The sequence below is a fragment of the Typopeltis vanoorti genome, chromosome 3 (genome assembly GCF_054136105.1).
Source record: "Typopeltis vanoorti isolate ZY-2024b chromosome 3, IOZ_Tvanoo_1.0, whole genome shotgun sequence".
In the NCBI taxonomy this organism is placed as follows: domain Eukaryota; kingdom Metazoa; phylum Arthropoda; class Arachnida; order Uropygi; family Thelyphonidae; genus Typopeltis; species Typopeltis vanoorti.
In genome coordinates, this window is record NC_143551.1 from 68,497,640 (window position 1) to 68,514,857 (window position 17,218).

The 17,218-nt window shown below is 38.6% G+C and overlaps 1 protein-coding gene and 1 non-coding gene across 5 annotated transcripts in view; both read right to left on the reverse strand.

The window, feature by feature from the left end:
* LOC150108239 (uncharacterized) overlaps nt 1-17,218 on the reverse strand; it is an 86,960-nt gene that overhangs the window by 9,046 nt on the left and 60,696 nt on the right. The gene's annotated exons all lie outside the window — the stretch shown is intronic.
* Nucleotides 14,453-14,524, reverse strand: TRNAC-GCA (transfer RNA cysteine (anticodon GCA)). The gene has a single exon. It is a non-coding gene; the product is annotated as a tRNA-Cys (tRNA).

Genomic DNA, 17,218 nt, shown 5'->3' on the forward strand with positions numbered 1-17,218 from the left:
TCATAATGAGAAGAAACTATATGGCCTTCTTTTTTTCAAATGAAGGAGAGTTAACTGATATCATATGAAAGACAAGGCAAATCAGCCAAAGAACACAAAATTAATGAAGATACTATTAGTGAGTGTAGTGTATAGATGGAGGATTGTAGTGCAGATGGCAGATTGCATTAGATGCATTCCCTTAAGTCCTTGGTAGTATAATGTAAGACACCAAGAAATTATATTCTGACCTTTTGATTAATTGTATGGAGGCTGTTCAATAAGTTATAAGACTATATTTACATAGAAAACAGATTACCTTTAATCATCATCATTTACATGATCTTTTTCGAAGTAACTACTGTGAGACGCGATGCATTTGTCCCAATGTTGTGTCCACTTCTTAAACACGTGAAAGTCTGTTTTTTGAGAGTTCTTTCAAAACCGTCTTCGCAGCTTTTACACATGCTTTGTTGCTTTCGAAATGGCGGCCTCTTAGTGGTTTCTTGAACTGAGGAAACAGCCAGAAATCGCACAGTGCAAGATCAGGACTGTATGGAGAGTGTGGTAGGATATCTATGTTGTTCTTCTGCAAAACGTCCGCTACACAACCAGCAATATGTGGCCTTGCATTATCGTGGTGCAATAAGAAGCCATTCTTCAGCAATGGACGCTTTCTTTTGACATGCTGTGCCATTGTCCGTAAAACATCCGCATAGTATGAGCTGTTTACAGTATTCCCGGGTTCTACAGTGTGTTGGTAAACAATGCCTTCGTAGTCAAAAAACATTATGGTCATAACTTTACCAGCCGATTTTATAGTTTTTGCTTTCTTGGGGGTAGGCGAAGATGGATGCTTCCATTCACTGCTTTGTTGTTTCATTGTAGGGGTCATAGTGAAACAACCAAGCTTCATCTGTTGTAATGATGCGTTTCAAGAAGTTGTCATCTTCTTGTTCCAGTCTTTCTTTCCATTCTGTGCACACATCCACTCAATGCTGCATTTGCTCCGGCGTCAAGAGTTTGGGAATCTATCGGGTGCAAACACGTTTCAGTCCCAAATGCCATGACTGAGTGAACACTTCCCACAGAAATATTCAGGACAACATGCAGCTGGTGTACTGTAATTCTGCGATCCTCCTTGATGATAATCGCTGCTGTGTTGATCATTGTCTCTGTGATGGACGTTGAAGGTCTTCCCTCATGTTCAAGATCTTCCACATTTTGCCTTCCTTCCTTAAAAGTTTTATGCCAACATAAAACACTTGCCATCGACATTGCTTCATCGTGGAAAGCTTCGCATATCATGTTAAAAGTGTCCAATGCCAATTTTTGCAAACGCACACAAAATTTAATCGCATAACGCTGTTCCAAAAATGCTTCCATTTCGACGACTGGTCGTGGCTCGTAGGTTCACCGAAACAAGCTTGCATTTAGTCACGTGACACTCTGGCACATCAGCCCGTATATGCTATCTATCAACCGCTTTTGTTAATACAGACAGCAACATTTCTTTATTCCACAGAAATTAATATTGTGATGAGTGGTTTCGCGACAGTAAAATTAATCTTATTACTTACTGAACAGCCTTCGTATATTAGAAATATATTACTTCAACATCAGTATCTCTTCTTGGCCTGGCTCCCACTGATGGTAGCTAGTTTCCAGGGTAGCAGAGAGGTTCCGCTCGGTAGCTAGTTTTTGCCTGAATCACTGCGTTTCCTGTGAGTGATGAGTTTAGCCGTGACCCTTTGGGATCACTCAGTGAGATTTAGAGTGATCTTGTAGCTCACTCAGAATTTTTGGAGATGTATCCCTGCACTTTAGCATATCTAAATAAAGGTTGAAACCAGTCGGAGTAGTGGCCCTTCCCATAATGCATCACAATATACATGTAAGGTTATGTGCCTTTCATTATGGGATACTAAGGCAATTGAAGAGAAGCCATTAGCCCTATATACAAGTAGCCCAGATGTGAAGATACTTCACACACAAACTTTTTTTTGCTTACACTTGGATAAAGGAAACCAAGAATATAATTTTTTGGCATTTTAATTTATAGTATAACCAAGTGAAAAAAGTTTCAACATCAATCTTCTTGAATGGCAGGCAATATCACTTTTCTGCTAAGGAAGAAGTGGAGGATTTTTTTGAGGTATTAGAGAAGGCAGCTGACACAAAGAAAATAGAAAAGTTGGTTCTTTTTTTGGAGATCTAAACAGCAGAATAGGAAATGATAACTAGACATTGTAATGTTTAAGGAAGACTTTAATAAAAGAGCAAAACTATGGTAAGTATCTGCTGAATTTCTGTTCTATGCATAAACTAGTCATTACTAATACCATGTTCCAACATAAACCCAAATTCAGAGAAAGAGAGAGGAGGCACAAGAAATCAACAGTCAATGTGACTTTCTGATTTCTTGTGCCTCCCCTCTCTCTCTGAATTTGTGTTTTTATGTTGCAACATGGTGTTAGTAATGACTAACACCATACTGGCATCCCTGTGCAGAGTGAAACATACCCAAACAGAATGCAGATGGTAAATAGGCAAACATCAGGGGTTTCCAATGGTATATTGCAATAGATGAACATGAATAAAGGTGGGGATTTTAGCAACTTTGATCGTGGATATATTATTGGCACAAGACAGATGGGCCATTATATATTGCTAGGACTCTCGAGAGCAACTGTATCAAGGGTCTACTGTGAGTATACCATCAACCATCAATGGACATAACTCATAACATCACTGGGCACATACCAGTGCCCAGTGAGCAAGTGGTGGCCAACCGCATGGCACTGATGACTGGGATCGATGTAGACTGTCCAGGCTCATACAAACCAACTACAGGGCAACACCAACACAAATCACACCCAGTTTTCAATGTTGGAGGTCCAAGCAGCATCAGTGAGTGAATGGCATGGTGTACTCTGCCTACCATAGGCTATGGAAGCCAAAGCCCTAATCGTGTACCATTGTTTGACAGCTCATCATCAGGCACTGCACCTCGTCTGGTAACAGGACCATCAAAACTGGACCTCTGCAGAGTGTATCAGAGTTGTGTGGCCTCACGAATCCTGTTATCAGTTGTACTGAGCTGGTGGGAGGATGTAGGTGTGGAATCGTGCTAGGTCTGCTCTGTTCGAGACTTCTTACACTCAGTCACATAATATTTCCAATATATTATTACCATTATTAAATGGATAAAAATCCTATTTTATTTTATATAGCCAGTAAGTGAAACTCAAGATCGAGAACTACGATCTAAGAGTTTCAATGCCGAAAAGCTATCGGCGAAGGCAATTCGAAGCAAAGGTGGAGCAAGCTCCCTCAACTACGATCTAAGAGTTTCAATGCCGAAAAGCTATCGGCGAAGGCAATTCGAAGCAAAGGTGGAGCAAGCTCCCTCATAGTGAGGGAGCTTGCTCCACCTTTGCTTCGAATTGCCTTCGCCGATAGCTTTTCGGCATTGCAACTCTTAGATCGTAGTTCTCGATCTTGAGTTTCACTTACTGGCTATATAAAAGAAAATAGGATTTTTATCCATTTAATAACTATTAAATTGCCAGAAAACTAGCCTTTTGGCTTTTCATTTTAATTATATTATTACCATTTTTAATTATTATCTAGAAATAGCTTTGGATAGCAAATACATCACACACACACATTTTTGAGATAGGAGTTTCTCTACTTTTTCACTTTTGTGCCAGTTTATTCATTTACCACTCTCTCAGGATTCTAATTTTGAATATGTTTTTTTTATTAGCAAATTTTCTATGTAGCACTGCTTGGCATATCTGTCATTACTACAATAATTTTTTTCACTACAGAAATAATGTTTGTTTATAACTCTTCTTCTTCTTGGTTTCCCATATTAGGCAATTGTTTGCCTGTAACATTATCAAGGATTTAACACGTTCGCTACTAACTACGAGTATACTCATAGTTGGTAAACCAGCTACACAAGCCAGCTACGAGTATACTCGTATGACGTTTACCGCCGGCAACGAGATTACTGTACTGACCTCGAAGAAGTGAAAATGCTTGGCTTGTGGAGCTAGCATCAAAACTGTGTATTCTTATAGATGGTATATGCTCTGAACAAGCCAACTACTACGAGTATACTCGTATGACACCGCCGGCAACGAGATTACCGTACTGACCTTGAAGAAGTGAAATTGCTCGGTGTATGGGAACAGACTATGCCGAAGTAGCGTGGCAGCGAACGTGTTAAAAAGTCTTCTGCCCATCTCCTCCCAGGAGGAGATGGGCAGAAGACTTTTAAACCAAAGGGACATGATCTTCCTCTTGATCATATCCCTTTGGTTTATATTTCCAGGCAATATTTGGTCATCTGTTCTCATTCATTCTTTCTGTGTGTTTTTTTCCAGTTCTTTCTATAGTTTGTGATGTCATCTGCTATGTTAATTATGGATAACTGTTTTCTTATTTCTTCATTTCTTATCTTGTCTATTCTTTTATAGCCTGTGAGTGGTCTTAGGAACTTCATTTCTACAGCTTCCACTTGTCTTTTATCTCGTTCTCCTCGAGTCCATGTTTCACTGCCATATTTCAGAATTGGATTGGCTATTATTTTATACAGTTTTATTTGGGTTGTTCTAGGCATCTGTTTACTGAAGTATCTATTCAAAGTTCCAATGACTGCTAGGAATTTTTGCTTTTTTTATGCAATGTTGATTTCCTCCATTGGGGCTTGTGTAATTTTCTAGATATTTAAATTTGTTCACTTGTTCTATTACTTTGTTGTGGATGACTAGTTTGCATCTTTTAATTTCTTTACCTTGAAATGCTATTGATTTCATTTTATTTATTGAGATCTTCATGTTATACTGGTTCTATTGTTTTGTCCAATACGTGTAGATTTTTCTGTAATCGGTTTTCATTTTCAGCAAAAATAACTTGGTCATCAGCATACAAAAAGGCTGGTTAATATTTCCTATGATTTTGTTTTTCCTTCTTTCTCTTGAAATTTTTTCCATATATATATATTGATAATCCACTTCCTTGAATGAGACCTCTATTGGTTTTAATTTTTTCGGTTGTTTCATTATTAATTTTAATTTTAATATAGCTTTCTTCCATTATATCTGCTATTGCTTTTGTGGTTTAAGGTGGAGCTTTCAATTCATAGAGTATATCGATTTATTCTGTTGATTTGATCATATGCTTTCTCATAATCTAGGAAGACCATATATTGGCAGGTTAAATTCTATTCTTTTTTCTATAATTTGTTCCTATGGCTTGATATACTGCTTGTTTTTACTATTTGTTTAATGTTTTGCCATTCATTTTCTATATCTGTATCTTCATTTATTTCCTTTGTATGATTTGCAAGTCTTCTTTGATACAGTTCTCTGATACTATCTTGCTGTAACTGTTCTATCTTAAATTGCTCCTGCTTTTGTTTTTGTGTTCTTGTATTGTTTCTATTTCTCTGGTTTGGGATCTTAATAGTACTGATTAATAAATGGTGGTCTGAGTCAATATTGCATCCTCTGTATGCTCTTCAATTTCTTAGCAACTTCTTTAGTTTTTCACCCACTATTATATAGTCAGTGGTGAGCAATGGAAATTTTAACAAAGGGCTCGCATCGTCGAGCAAAAAAGCTCTTATAATACTTAGCCCTTATAATACTTATATTGTGACTTTGTAGAGCTTCTGGCAGATATGATAATTTCTGTAGGATATAAATCATTAATGCTAGATCTTTTAAAAATTCAAAATTGAGAAGTCGGTTTAAAAAGCCCTTATTTATCGTTCGATGCAAAATGCTTGCATAAAGCTGGGTAATTTCTCCACAAAGCAAGAGCTGTTCGTAAACTGCAAGCTGCCCATCGTGGTCCAAACACACAGCCAATCTTTAAAATTTCAATACCAAGGTCTTTTGCAATCGTATTTAATTCTCGTTGATTTTTTGGTCATTGATGATAAAAAGCATATAATTTATCCATAAATATTTCAAAACGATTTATTTCTTTAATGTTTTTTTTTTTTATCAAATCGTCTAATGCTAAGTGTAAACGATGAGCGCAATGCCAAATCACAACGTTGGGAAATTTCTGTAGAAGTTTGATTGCAACACCTGATTTATTTTCTAACATTACACACTAGCTCCATCAGAACAAAATGCAATGAAATGATTTTTTTATAGTTATCAGAAAATCCATATGAATTTAAAGTTGCAATTATAGTAGCATGTATGCATTCCACGGTGGTATTTTCTAGTTCTACAACATTATTAAACAAGAAGAACAAGGGGCTTGCAAATTTGAGAAAAATTTAACAAATGGCTTGAGCAAGCCCCTTATAGCTCACCACTGTATATAGTCAATGATGCTTTTATATCGTCTGGCTTCCCATGTATATTTATGTATATCTTTATGTTTAAAAAAGCTGTTGGAGTTGGAGCAGAGCTACTGCAACCAAGCGGGTCCCCGTGTAGCAGATAGGGGAATGGCCATCAGAAATGGTGGTTGGCTGTGAATAATCAATAAGAAGTCGCGGACCAAACCAGGCATGTCTGGAGGCCCTAAAATGGCAGCCCCAATACCAGACTAGGCTGTGGATGGTTGGTAACCAGCCCAGCTGACAAATTATTTTTACTCGGAAACTTCAAGGGAATAAAAACCAGACAGCCCAAATGGATAATGAAATGGAAATGGAAAAAAGAAGTATGAACTGGATAAGGATCAGAACAGTAAACATAAGAGGCATCAATCACAAGATCGAAGAAATACAAAACGCTCTAACAGAAATGAAACTGGGAATAGCAGTAATTTCAGAAACAAACAAAAAATAAAAAAGCTCTACAGAACTTCAGGACTACAGTTTAATATACAGTGGAGTACCCAATGAAAAATGAGCTGCTGCAGGTATAGCCATCATAATCAGCAATAAATGGAAAGACAACATTGAATCATATAACTGGATCTCTGAAAGAATAATAACGACTAGGCTTAAATAAAAAAAAATTATTACAATCATAGGAATATATGCACCCAAAGAAGGGAAAAAATCTGAAACAAAAGAATTCTATAAAAACCTCCAAAACGTAATTCAGAACACAAATAAAGTACGTATGTAAGTACGATTTAACTAAATGATACTTACAAGATTACTTAATAACTGCAGGCGATTTCAATGCTAGAATTGGATCAAATACATTTAAAGATTTAATAGGTAATCAAGGAGAAAACACCATACATGTTTGTTTATAACAACAATAAAAAAAAAACTTTTAAAGCCTTCCTACCCCCAAACACAAAATGACAACCAGTGTCCAAGTATCATGTTTAAATGATAAAAAAAATGAGGAATTATTTGTAAGTAGTGAGATCGCTAGGTTACACGGAGTAATACACAGTGCGCAGTGGCACCTGCAAAACTCTTTCCAGAGTGCCCCGGCTAATGGAAATAAACAAGTGTTTGAAAGGAAAAATAAGTGTAAAAGTGGGAGAGTTTCAGAAATGAAGGAAAGAGTGTTGTATGGTGACTCGTTATTAAGAGGTGTGATAGATGGGAAGTTTAACTAAATCGTACTTACCGGGTGCAAAATTTAAGGATGTAAGCGAGAGTATTAGAGTGCAAAAACAGAGGGTGAAAGAATTGACAGTTGTGGTGGGTACGAATGAATTGAAAGGAGATAAATTTTTTATGACAGAAGACTTGAAAGTATTGTTAAAGGTAGAGAAAGAAAAGGGTGACAGAGTTAGGATGGTGAATCTGTTGCCGCTGTACGACAGAGAGGAGTTTAGAAGGAGGGCCATAATCGCAAATGACTTTATGAGCAGGTTATGCAGACGGTGTGGTGTGGAATTCGTGGACGTGGAATGAGTTTGATGGGCGAAAGGATTTATATAAGATGGATGGCCTGCATTTGAATGGATTTGGTGTGCAGAGACTGAAAAAAGTGTTGCTGAATGAAGTGAAAATGGATGTGCAGAAACTAGGGAAACTAGAACTACCAAGGAGGGGGGGGGAGGGATACGCGGACATCAGTGAGACAGTTGAGTGTAAGAATGTATATAATGTACCCGAGCCAGTACTAAGGACAAGTAATCGGAATGGAAGGGTAATTATTATGGGGGATTTCAACTATTGTAACATTAATTGGAAGGAGGAGAGGACACATGTGAGGAAGGAAATGGATTTTATTCAATTATTAAGGGATAACTATCTCAGACAGCATATAATTGAAAATACTAGGGGTTTGAAAGTGCTTGACCTGGTAATAGCATCTGAGAATTTGACTGTAATGAATATGACCATGTTGCCACCTATTGGTGAGAGTGATCATAAGATCTTGACTTGGGAGGTGGCTAAAGGTGTGGAATTTTCGATTAAGACAGGGTATATGTAGAATTACTGTGCTGGCAAGTATGACAAGCTTAGGAGATTGCTTAGTTCAGTGCCATGGGATGTAAAACTGCAAGGGTTAGATGTCGAATGAGCATGGGAAGTGGTCAAGGAGCATTTACAGGAGGTTATCACTGATAATATACCTAGGGTCTGAATAGTAAAACAAGTAGGGGTTAAGTGGATGAATAACACCATTAAGCTTCAGCTGCAAAAAAAAGAAACAACTGTGGAGGGAATTTAAAGAGAAAAGCGACCTGCAGGCACACGAACAGTATAAAGCGCAGGCCAGAGGTAACGAGTGTGGTAAAAAAAGCAAAAGCAGATTATAAAAGGAAACTAGCTATGCAAGCTAAAGAGAATCCCAAACAGTTCTTTCACTATGCTGCAAGCAAAAAAAAAAAAACTGTACACAGCAGAATGCAGAATGATTTTAAGGTATGCCGATGGTAAGGAGGTCAATGAATCGATCGATATAGTGGAATTCTGAGTGAGCACTTTGCAAGAGTATATCATCCAGGTGGTGATATTGAAAGAATGAAGGAACCATTAGTTTATATGGGAATTGTGATGAATGAAGTGGAGGTGAATAGTCTATTACAGAACCTTAATGTGAATACATCTGTGGGATTGGATGGTATACTGGCAAAAGTGTACCATCCAATTATCATCCATTATCAGAGCCCTTGACCATTTTGTTTAATCTGAGTCTTGGGTCTGGTTTAGTCCCGAAGGTGTGGAAAGAGGGGAAAATAGTTCCACTGCATAAAGGAGGATCCAAGACTACTGTTGCAAATTACCAACCGATCAGCATATCAGGAGGCGTTTTCAAGATCTTGGAGAAAGTAGTCAAGGGAAAAATACAGAAATGGATTGATGAAAATGAGATACTGTATGGGGGACAGCATGGCTTTGTGAAGGGTAGATCATGCCTCAGTAACTTGCTCAAGTTTTATAACACAGTGACGCCTGAACTGGATAAGGGTAATGGGTTTACAGTGATACTGCTGGACCTGGCTAAGGCATTTGACAGGATACCACATGGAATTCTAATCCGTAAACTGCAACATATGGGAATGGATAGGTGGGTGGTTGATGGAGAGATATCAGAGAGTAGTTTATTCAGGAGTAGAGTCCAAAAGACGGCCTGTGACAAGTGGTGTGCTGCAGGGTTCTGTTCTTTTACCACTGCAGTTTAATTTGTTCATTAACGATATAGGGAAGGATCTAAGAGGAAGAGTTCATTTGTTCGCTGATGATGCAAAGTTGGGTAGGGAAATAGTGAATGCAGAAGATGTCAAAACCTTGCAGGATGATTTGGACAGATTGGAGTTCTGGGCCAAGGAGAATGGATGTCAATTTAATGTGACAAAATGTAAGGTTATGCATTTTGGGGTGAAAAGATTAGCAGCAGTATACCACATTGGTGGAACTGTACTCCAAGAGATTGATTAGGCCCGGGACTTGGGAGTGTTGGTGGATAGGGAGATGAAGTTTAGGGGGCACATTGCAAGAGTAGCTAAATCAGCTGATCAACTCACTTGGTTGTTGAAAACTACTTTGACGAGCAGAAACAAGCAATTTATTGTTCCTCTGTACTGAGCCTTGATAAGACCTCATCTCGACTACTGTGCCCAGATTTAGTCATCTAGGTTTCTTCTTGATGGGGAGGAGGTGGAGAGGATCCAGAGGCGAGTGACCAAGTTGATAGCAGGTCTATGGAATGAACCTTATGAGAACAGGTTGAAGATTTGTGGGTTGCAGAAATTGGTTGATAGGCGGAAAAGGGGAGATATGATTGAAACATTCAAATTGCTAAAGGGTTTCTATAGGATTAATTCAGAGGATATTTTTGAGATCAGGACTGGTGGTGGGAGAACTAGGGGACATCTATGGAAGAGTGTGGTTAACAAGGGTGTTAGAGCTGGGTTCTTTACTTTTAGAGTGGTAAATAAGTGGAATAAGCTGCCAGAGTCTGTTGTGGGTGCTATGACAGTGAGTGAGTTCAAGGCAAGGTATGATAGATACTGTGAGAATGTCATATAGTTGTGTGGACATGATGTTTAGAGCCTCCCTCGATGAGTCTTAGGACTCCCTGGAGTTGTCCGTAATAATAATAATAATAATCATTCCAGATTAAAGGATAGGATGCAATGTAACAAACATCCAGGATGTATTTGTAACATACTATCAGTTTTACTAATTATTATTTATTTTATTTAGCATATGATGATACAATGGCCGTGAGTCCCTTTTTACAGGGAAATATAGCACCATCTCAACTCCCCTAATTTTATCTGGGCTAGGGACCAGCATAGCTGATGAATCAGGCCAATGACTGGGTCTTTGTATTTCTGCCTGTAATCTGTGTGTGTTCACGGGACCAGTTTGCCTAATCCAGGGGACAAAAAAAAAAACCCTCCCTCCATTTGAGATTGGCTAACTCACCTTTGGCTGAAGGAGACCAAATAAAAGTTCCTCAGGTACTGACGGGAATCAAACCCCGGTCTTTCCAACCAAAGGGCTTCGTCTATACCAATTGAGCTATGGAGGCTCAGTTTTACTAATTAAAAATAATAATAACACTGAGAGTTTCCTTGTTAGGTATGTTTTAGTCTTCTGACGACTTTTGTTGAATGAGTCAATTCTCACTGTAGGTAACCAATTATAATGACATTACCCACTCACTTATGGTTAGTAAAATGATAGCATTTTACTAACCAAAACAAACACTCTCAGCCTGTTTGTTTTGTCTGCCCTCCAACCAAACAGGCTGAGAGTTCAAATTCCAAGGCAAAAGTGAAAGTTTCTATATGGCAGACAACTTTTGGAGACCTGAAGTGGTTTGAAAAAAAGTATCATATTTGAAATATAGAGCATGATTTCTGGATTATCTAACAATTAGACCCAGCAAGGTTTGTATAATCGCTATAAGTTCAACTAAGCAGAATGAGGCATCTCTCTCTCAATTGGAGAAGGACCATAAAACACGACTCCTGTGACTGAACTTCTTCTTGAGTTGGGTAATCTTCCTGTCACTAATTCCTGCAATACCTGCAAATTACACCTCTCCTATCTCCACAAGATCAGACACTAGACTGATGATAAATTCTAGAATGAACCTCACTTAATCACATCCTTTATTACAGATGGTATATCTGTCCCATTTGCAGTAAAGAGTTTACAGTGCCAGCTTAACATGGTAAGCAGGCGATGCATCGCATCAGGTCACCTTCGAGGGGGTGCCGAAGTGAGTAGAAAAAATGAAATAAAAACACATTTTAATATTAGCGTTTATTAAATGTGGATATGCATTAAATATATTGTAATAAATACTGCAACTTTTAATAACATCATGTTACAGGGGCACCTTACACTACTGTTAAATTCTTTATTACTTCTTTCCTTATTCTGTTTTATTATGTGTTCTTGTTTTTACTTTTGATTGTTATTATTATTTAATATCCCTATTACTTGATATAATTTTCTTGCTTGCTTTCACCCTCTTCGTTCTATGGCTACTACTTAAATTGCTCACATGTGCAAACCTTGGTAGACAAAGAAATAGCCCCCCCCCCCCCCGGATAGAGCCAATTTTCTTTGATACAAATATGGAATTAACTCTATGTCAGAACTTGAAAAAATTTGTTTGTTAAAGCTGCGCCATCCAATTTCTTAGACAAGAGAATCTTCCTTGTCAGGGAGTTAACACTCAGAATAACACACTATTCGATAATCAAGCAATTAAAATTCCCAATCACAAAAACCTCATATTTTTACTCTTACTGCAGTCGTAGCTATCCCCAAATTTTAACTCGCATTGGTTCTATTTTTATGAGATGTGTATTGAGTTCACAGATCAGGCAATTTGATAGGTAAGAAAAAGAAAGATTTATTCATAACTCTAATATGTTAAACAAATATTAAGATCACTCAACAAAACTGAATCTCTCCTACAAAACTGAAATCAATTAACCAGACATAACCTTAATGCTCCTAGTCTTAAACAATATGAGACAATATCTACAACTAGTTAAATTTTTAACTTCTTCCTATTCAACTAACATTCTTGTATTAGTTAATCTTATTCTAGATTCAAGAACTATCAGGCTATAACATACTTTAGCAATTCAATACCACGCTATACATGAATTCTTACTCAGAGCTAAGACAATCTACTAGTTGATTAGATACTAAAGTCCTGTTTCATTTTTTGTAAGTATGCAATAATGTGCAATAATGGGCATATCTGCACATTATTGCACACTAACTGTTTCTTGCATACAAAGGAATTGAAAAGTTTCTACATTACCAAGCATCAGGATCTCTCTTGACCTTTCTCTAGATCTTCCGTAAAAAATTCACATAGCTTGTTATCCTCTCTTACGGTCGACTGTCTTCAAGTAGGACAAACTAGTGATTACGATCACGAATCACCTTTTCTGATGTGGGCGAAGCTGCTCTGCCAGGTTCGGTCCACATGGTTCCACATGTTGATCAGTTTGCGCTGGCTTTTCCGCTGTACCAATGATTATGCCCACACTGGATCGCTATCTGGCCGCATAGCTGCCATTGGACATTGTTCTTTTCGACCGCTCTCATGCACTTTCTCCTGGAATGACTGGAACAGGATTCCCGAACAAAAGAAAAAGCCTTGAGTTGCTGTCGCCAAGCTCTATATATCCTTGCTGAGCTGTTCTCCCTACTACGTCACTCTTTTCCAGCCAGCACCCAAAATTCTTGCACCCAGTATTGTTCTCTCCTCATTGAGTTCTCCACGCGACTTGGACCTCGCGTACGTGACTGCCTGGGCTCATTTCTTTAAGCTGATTATCTCATTGTATGCTTAGATCTAACTTTCTCATGTTAACATCACTTTCACTAAATTTCAACTCTTATCAGTTTTACAAGAACACAATATTATATTACATAGGAGAATTTACAATTAAATGACTCTTTCATTATTTCTTATCAACCATTTCACTTATACCTGGGAATTTTTGTACCTGTTAAATCTGAATGAAATATTTTACAATATAATAAACCTTTCATTCAAGATTTAACACTACCGAATTTTTTATTTCAGAATAAATTTGGGCATAATGGAGATGAAAAAAAAATTATCCGGAGCTACAAATAAAAAAAGAAAAGCAGCAGAACAACTTGAAAAAGAGAAACAGAAAGGGCAGCTAACTAAATTTCTCAAAAAGTCTGAAGATATGAAAATAGCTTATGAAGATAACAAACGATGAGATGAAAATGAACAAGTGAAGCAACATCCCACATATTCTAAGGAACTTTCTACGCAGCTATCAAAGATGACTTCTGATTTTGATTTTTTAGAACCATCAACATCAGCGATACATAACACTACAAATTTCTAAACCAGTTTTAATTCAAGTGATCCGGCAACTTGCTCTGCAATTATTAATGGTAATATTCAAAAATTTCTCATAAAACAAGGACAAAAACCAACTAAAAATAATTTTTATCTATGTGATGATTGTGGCCAAAGTAATGTTTTAGTATTGTTAATGGGAGTAAATGCTTACAGAAGCTACTGTTTAATGAAAATGTGTGGGTATTAGATCAAGGAAATGAGTTTATTAGGATGAACAGGAATGAGGATGCTTTTCTAACATAACATTCGCCATTTGGCTCCACGGCTATGAAACATTAAATACATTCCTAAGCCACCTGAAACAAACAACACAAACGTATCCAAATTCACCATCGAAATCGAAAACAACAACTCTCTTTCTTTTCTAGATGCACTCATCACACATCTTCCCTCAGTTCCTTCACAGTCTACTGCAAACCCACACACACAGGAAAATATTATTATTATTATTGTTGTTTGACACCTCCAGGGAGTCCATAGACTCATCGAGGGAGGGTACCTGCTCTACAACTCTGTCTCCACCAACTGACCGCAACTACATCAATGCTATCTACTGCTGATCACCACAACCACTAGTATTTCTACAGACAATCACAAACATCCATGCCCACGGCAGGATTCAAATCCGCAGCCTTTTGGCGGGAGAGTTGATACGCTAACCACTTGGCCAATCAGACTGGCAAAAAATGACAAGGGAACGCTCGGGATTGAACCGGGGACCTCTCAATCTGCAGTCGAATGCGCTACCACTGAGCTACATCCCCAATACATACATAAAAATTCATACCACCATCCAACACAAAAACTAGGAGTCATAAGCACATTCAAACACAGAGGCCTAACAATTTGCTCTAATGAACAAGCTCTGAACCAAGAATTCGAAATCATTACAAACATTTGTAAAAAGTGGTTCACAAGATCCTCCATGAAAATGCCACTAAAAAAAAATGACAAGAAAAGATTACAAGAATGCCATAGCCATACCCTATATTAGAGGTATTTGGAAAAAATAGACAGAATACTACTTAAATACAACATTAAGACTAACTACAAACCCATGACAAAATTAAGAAATGTACTTAGCTCTTCCAAAGATCCTCTTCCATACCTGCCCCACCCAGGGGTTTACAAAATCCAATGTACCTGCAACCTACCTTACATAGGGGAAACAGGACGCACAATCACTATCAGACCACACATTCCAAACATGCCACAGAATCGACTGGAAAGGCATCAAGAACCTACACTGCACCAAAACCTGGTTTGAGAGAAAATTCAAAAAAGGCTTCAAAGAAACTGCATCAAAGTTCCAAGACCCCCTAGAGACAGCACTGGACTTTTACTATTCCAGTAGACATGGGTATGCACCAACAAGCAAAACACTGTCACTGATTCTCAAAATATCTTGAGAATCAGTGACATTTGGTCGAATCCACTTAGTCAAATCAGGCTTATCATCTGAGATCAAGAATTTCACAGGATCTTTATCACCTCTGTCAGCCTTGGTGTTCACTTAATAGCCCACATTAATCAAGTTTTGATTAATGTGGGCTATTAATCAAGTTTGGCTTCATGCCTGGTAGATCAACAACAGATGCTATCTTTGGGTTACAACAGATGATGGAAAAGTATCGAGAGAAACAAAGGGAGCTACATCTGGCATTTATTGAATGAGGAAAATGCAAGGACTCACAGAGGAAATGGGCAGCCTTCTGAGGGGATGGTGCAGAACATCAGTAGAGTGGAAGTGACAGAGGCCATGAAGAGGATGAGGCATGGAAAATCGGTGGGTCCCAACAGAATTCCAGTGGAAGCATGGAAGGCACTGGGGGAAGAGGGAATTGACCTGCTGTGGGGCCTGTTCATGAAAGTTTGCCAACAGGAAAATATAACCGAGGAATGGAGGGAGAGTACTCTTGTCCCCATCTACAAGGGTAAAGAGGATGCACAAGACTGTAAAAATTACAGAGGAATAAAGTTGATGTCCCACACAATGAAAATCCTAGAAAGGGTTCTTGATGGTAGATTGAGGAAGGAGGTGGAGATTGCAAAGGAACAATTTGGCTTCATACCTGGTAGATCAACAACAGATGCTATCTTTGGGTTACGGCAGATGATGGAAAAGTATCGAGAGAAACAAAGGGAGCTACATCTGGCATTTATTGATCTGGAGAAAGCATACGATAGAGTGCCAAGGCAAGAAATATGGAGGTGTCTGAGGGAGAAGAAGGTGCCGGAGAAATATGTCAGGTTGTTGCGGGAAATGTACAGAAATGTGAAGACAAGTGTTCGGACCTGTCTGGGACAGACAGAAAGTTTTGAAGTAACAGTTGGCTTGCATCAAGGGTCAGCATTAAGTCTGTTTCTGTTTAATATTGTGATGGAGGTGGTAATAGAGGAGGTGAGAGAAGATGCTCCTTGGACAATGTTGTATGCAGATGACATCTTGCTGTGTGCAGATTCAAGAGAAGAAGCGGGAACTAAACTGGAAAGATGGAGAAAAGTACTGGAAGAGAGAGGTATGAGACTGAGCAGAAGTAAGACAGAGTATATGTGTTGCACAGTGGGCGGAGGACAGGAGACAGATCTGGAGCTGGAAGGAAATGTCATCAGGAAGGTGAGAGACTTTAGATACTTAGGTTCAACAGTGGAAGAAGATGGAGGAGCTGAGAAGGAAGTAGGATGCAGGATACAAGCGGGGTGGAGGAACTGGACGGAGATGGCTGGAGTGTTATGCGATAAGAGGATGCCGATCAAACTGAAAGGCAAAATCTATAGGACAAAGTAGTGAGGCCAGCTATGACATATGCTATAGAAGCTGTGGCCCTGAGGAAAAATAACATCAGCAGGATGGAAGTAGCAGAGATGAGAATGCTTAGGTGGATGTGCGGTGTAACCAGAAAGGATCGTCTGAGAAATGACTATGTCAGGGGAACAGTGAAAGTTACGAACTTAGGAGCGAAAATACAGGAGGCAAGGTTGAGATGGTTTGGTCATGTGATGAGGAGGGAGGATGAATATGTGGGAAGAAGGGTCATGCAGATGGATGTGCAAGGAAGGCAGAAGCGTGGGTGGCCAAAGAAGAGATGGAGGGAGCTGGTAGAAGAGGACTTAAGGATGAAGAACTTGGATGTGGTGACAGCTCAAGACAGGAAGGCAGGAAGGTGTGGAGGAGAGTCATAAACAGTGACCCCACTTAAGTGGGAGAAGCTGCAGAAGAAGAAGAAGAAGAATCAAGTTTTGATGGTGGTTCTGCCTAGCAAACAATAGCAGCAGACTGTATTATAAATTACCATCCTACAGAAAACAAACCAGCAATATAGGCATGTATATTAGATGATATCTAGTTAGTGGGTTAGAGAGAGAGAATACAAACTGGATTGATGAGAATGGAAATCTTTCAAGAGAGAGCAGCACGAGTTTGTTAAGAGGAGGTCATGCTTTAGTAAATTGATCAC